Here is a 5,000-nt window from a genome sequence, read left to right as displayed (position 1 = left end):
TTCAAATAGAATAAATCATAAATATAATCATTCATATCTACAGGCTACATTGAAGGTTTTTAACGCGGCACGACTTTCCACTTCCTCACACCTGGTCAAACTGATGCAACATGGGACATTTTTATTTTGGTTCCTGCATTTTCTCCCCTGAACCTCTTCGCTCCGTGAGAGAAGATGACAGAAACCTTGACCGATCGATGTCAACAAGACTGAAGATTCCTTCTATGGATCTATGACGTGTTTCTGGTGAGCACGGGTTGATTTAGTATTCTAGGACAACAAGTAATGACAGAAGAGATGCTGACAGAAGAGATGCTGAGATGCTGACAGAAGAGATGCTGACAGAAGAGATGCTGACATGCTGACAGAAGAGATGCTGACAGAAGAGAAGCTGACAGAAGAGATGCTGACAGAAGAGATGCTGACAGAAGAGATGCTGACAGAAGAGAAGCTGACAGAAGAGATGCTGACAGAAGAGATGCTGACAGAAGAGATGCTGACAGAAGAGATGCTGACAGAAGAGATGCTGACAGAAGAGATGCTGAGATGCTGACAGAAGAGATGCTGACAGAAGAGATGCTGAGATGCTGACAGAAGAGATGCTGACAGAAGAGATGCTGACAGAAGAGATGCTGAGATGCTGACAGAAGAGAAGCTGACAGAAGAGACGCTGAGATGCTGACAGAAGAGAAGCTGACAGAAGAGATGCTGACAGAAGAGATGCTGACAGAAGAGATGCTGACAGAAGAGATGCTGAGATGCTGACAGAAGAGAAGCAGATTCACAGTGTATTTTCTATATTAGCAGGTTAGGGTCTCAGATTCATAGTGTATTTTCTATATTAGCAGGCCAGGGTCTCAGATTCACAGTGTATTTTCTATATTAGCAGGTCAGGGTCTCAGATTCACAGTGTATTTTCTATATTAGCAGGTTAGGGTCAGGGTCTCAGATTCACAGTGTATTTTCTATATTAGCAGGTCAGGGTCTCAGATTCACAGTGTATTTTCTATATTAGCAGGTCAGGGTCTCAGATTCACAGTGTATTTTCTATATTAGCAGGTCAGGGTCTCAGATTCACAGTGTATTTTCTATATTAGCAGGTCAGGGTCTCAGATTCACAGTGTATTTTCTATAGTAGCAGGTCAGGGTCTCAGATTCACAGTGTATTTTCTATATTAGCAGGTTAGGGTCAGGGTCTCAGATTCAGTGTAATTTCTATATTAGCAGGTTAGGGTCTCAGATTCACAGTGTATTTTCTATATTAGCAGGTTAGGGTCTCAGATTCACAGTGTATTTTCTATATTAGCAGGTTAGGGTCTCAGATTCACAGTGTATTTTCTATATTAGCACGTCAGGGTCTCAGATTCACAGTGTATTTTCTATATTAGCAGGTTAGGGTCAGGGTCTCAGATTCACAGTGTATTTTCTATATTAGCAGGTTAGGGTCAGGGTCTCAGATTCACAGTGTATTTTCTATATTAGCAGGTTAGGGTCTCAGATTCACAGTGTAATTTCTATATTAGCAGGTCAGGGTCTCAGATTCACAGTGTATTTTCTATATTAGCAGGTTAGGGTCTCAGATTCACAGTGTATTTTCTATATTAGCAGGTTAGGGTCTCAGATTCACAGTGTATTTTCTATATTAGCAGGTTAGGGTCTCAGATTCACAGTGTATTTTCTATATTAGCAGGTCAGGGTCTCAGATTCACAGTGTATTTTCTATATTAGCAGGTCAGGGTCTCAGATTCACAGGGTATTTTCTATATTAGCAGGTCAGGGTCTCAGATTCACAGTGTATTTTCTATATTAGCAGGTCAGGGTCTCAGATTCACAGTGTATTTTCTATATTAGCAGGTTAGGGTCTCGGATTCACAGTGTATTTTCTATATTAGCAGGTTAGGGTCAGGGTCTCAGATTCACAGTGTATTTTCTATATTAGCAGGTTAGGGTCAGGGTCTCAGATTCACAGTGTATTTTCTATATTAGCAGGTCAGGGTCTCAGATTCACAGTGTATTTTCTATATTAGCAGGTCAGGGTCTCAGATTCACAGTGTATTTTCTATATTAGCAGGTTAGGGTCAGGGTCTCAGATTCACAGTGTAATTTCTATATTAGCAGGTCAGGGTCTCAGATTCACAGTGTATTTTCTATATTAGCAGGTCAGGGTCTCAGATTCACAGTGTATTTTCTATATTAGCAGGTTAGGGTCTCAGATTCACAGTGTATTTTCTATATTAGCAGGTTAGGGTCTCAGATTCACAGTGTATTTTCTATATTAGCAGGTTAGGGTCTCAGATTCACAGTATTTTCTATAGTAGCAGGTTAGGGTCAGGGTCTCAGATTCACAGTGTATTTTCTATATTAGCAGGTTAGGGTCTCAGATTCACAGTGTATTTTCTATAGTAGCAGGTCAGGGTCTCAGATTCACAGTGTATTTTCTATATTAGCAGGTCAGGGTCTCAGATTCACAGTGTATTTTCTATATTAGCAGGTTAGGGTCTCAGATTCACAGTGTATTTTCTATATTAGCAGGTTAGGGTCTCAGATTCACAGTGTATTTTCTATGTTAGCAGGTTAGGGTCTCAGATTCACAGTGTATTTTCTATATTAGCAGGTCAGGGTCTCAGATTCACAGTGTATTTTCTATATTAGCAGGTTAGGGTCTCTGATTCACAGTGTATTTTCTATATTAGCAGGTCAGGGTCTCAGATTCACAGTGTATTTTCTATATTAGCAGGTCAGGGTCAGGGTCTCAGATTCACAGTGTATTTTCTATAGTAGCAGGTTAGGGTCTCAGATTCACAGTGTATTTTCTATATTAGCAGGTCAGGGTCTCAGATTCACAGTGTATTTTCTATATTAGCAGGTCAGGGTCAGGGTCTCAGATTCACAGTGTATTTTCTATAGTAGCAGGTTAGGGTCTCAGATTCACAGTGTATTTTCTATATTAGCAGGTTAGGGTCTCAGATTCACAGTGTAATTTCTATATTAGCAGGTTAGGGTCTCAGATTCACAGTGTATTTTCTATATTAGCAGGTCAGGGTCTCAGATTCACAGTGTATTTTCTATATTAGCAGGTTAGGGTCTCGGATTCACAGTGTATTTTCTATATTAGCAGGTTAGGGTCAGGGTCTCAGATTCACAGTGTATTTTCTATATTAGCAGGTTAGGGTCAGGGTCTCAGATTCACAGTGTATTTTCTATATTAGCAGGTCAGGGTCTCAGATTCACAGTGTATTTTCTATATTAGCAGGTCAGGGTCTCAGATTCACAGTGTATTTTCTATATTAGCAGGTTAGGGTCAGGGTCTCAGATTCACAGTGTAATTTCTATATTAGCAGGTCAGGGTCTCAGATTCACAGTATATTTTCTATATTAGCAGGTCAGGGTCTCAGATTCACAGTGTATTTTCTATATTAGCAGGTTAGGGTCTCAGATTCACAGTGTATTTTCTATAGTAGCAGGTTAGGGTCAGGGTCTCAGATTCACAGTGTATTTTCTATATTAGCAGGTTAGGGTCTCAGATTCACAGTGTATTTTCTATATTAGCAGGTCAGGGTCTCAGATTCACAGTGTATTTTCTATATTAGCAGGTTAGGGTCTCAGATTCACAGTGTATTTTCTATAGTAGCAGGTCAGGGTCTCAGATTCACAGTGTATTTTCTATATTAGCAGGTCAGGGTCTCAGATTCACAGTGTATTTTCTATATTAGCAGGTTAGGGTCTCAGATTCACAGTGTATTTTCTATGTTAGCAGGTTAGGGTCTCAGATTCACAGTGTATTTTCTATATTAGCAGGTCAGGGTCTCAGATTCACAGTGTATTTTCTATATTAGCAGGTTAGGGTCTCAGATTCACAGTGTATTTTCTATATTAGCAGGTCAGGGTCTCAGATTCACAGTGTATTTTCTATATTAGCAGGTCAGGGTCTCAGATTCACAGTGTATTTTCTATATTAGCAGGTCAGGGTCTCAGATTCACAGTGTATTTTCTATATTAGCAGGTCAGGGTCTCAGATTCACAGTGTATTTTCTATATTAGCAGGTCAGGGTCTCAGATTCACAGTGTATTTTCTATATTAGTAGGTTAGGGTCTCAGACAGAGACAGACAGACACACAGACACACAGACACACAGACAGACAGACAGACAGACAGACAGACAGACAGACAGACAGACAGACAGACAGACAGTAACGTACGTAGGTTAGGGTCTCAGACAGACAGACAGACAGACAGACAGACAGACAGAGAGTAACGTACGTAGGTTAGGGTCTCAGACAGACAGACAGACAGACAGACAGACAGACAGACAGACAGACAGACAGACAGACAGACAGACAGACAGACAGACAGACAGTAACGTACGTAGGTTAGGGTCTCAGACAGACAGACAGACAGACAGACAGACAGACAGACAGACAGACAGACAGACAGACAGTAACGTACGTAGGTTAGGGTCTCAGACAGACAGACAGACAGACAGACAGACAGACAGACAGACAGACAGAGAGAGAGTAACGTACGTAGGTTAGGGTCTCAGACAGACAGACAGAGACAGACAGACAGACAGAGAGTAACGTACGTAGGTTAGGGTCTCAGACAGACAGACAGACAGACAGACAGACAGACAGAGAGTAACGTACGTAGGTTAGGGTCTCAGACAGACAGACAGACAGACAGACAGACAGACAGACAGACAGACAGACAGACAGACAGACAGACAGACAGACAGACAGACAGACAGACAGACAGACAGACAGACAGTAACGTACGTAGGTTAGGGTCTCAGACAGACAGACAGACAGACAGACAGACAGACAGACAGACAGACAGACAGACAGTAACGTACGTAGGTTAGGGTCTCAGACAGACAGACAGACAGACAGACAGACAGACAGACAGACAGAGAGAGAGTAACGTACGTAGGTTAGGGTCTCAGACAGACAGACAGAGACAGACAGACAGACAGAGAGTAACGTACGTAGGTTAGGGTCTCAGA

General features: G+C 41.6%; 1 protein-coding gene across 1 annotated transcript in view; it reads right to left on the bottom strand.

The window, feature by feature from the left end:
• Positions 1-5,000, bottom strand: part of LOC124022809 — a 33,428-nt gene that overhangs the window by 11,936 nt on the left and 16,492 nt on the right. The gene's annotated exons all lie outside the window — the stretch shown is intronic.

The sequence above is a fragment of the Oncorhynchus gorbuscha genome, unplaced genomic scaffold (assembly GCF_021184085.1).
Source record: "Oncorhynchus gorbuscha isolate QuinsamMale2020 ecotype Even-year unplaced genomic scaffold, OgorEven_v1.0 Un_scaffold_1437, whole genome shotgun sequence".
Lineage (NCBI taxonomy): Eukaryota > Metazoa > Chordata > Actinopteri > Salmoniformes > Salmonidae > Oncorhynchus > Oncorhynchus gorbuscha.
Note: the sequence above shows the minus strand (reverse complement) of the source record. Positions and strands in the feature narration are given on the sequence as shown.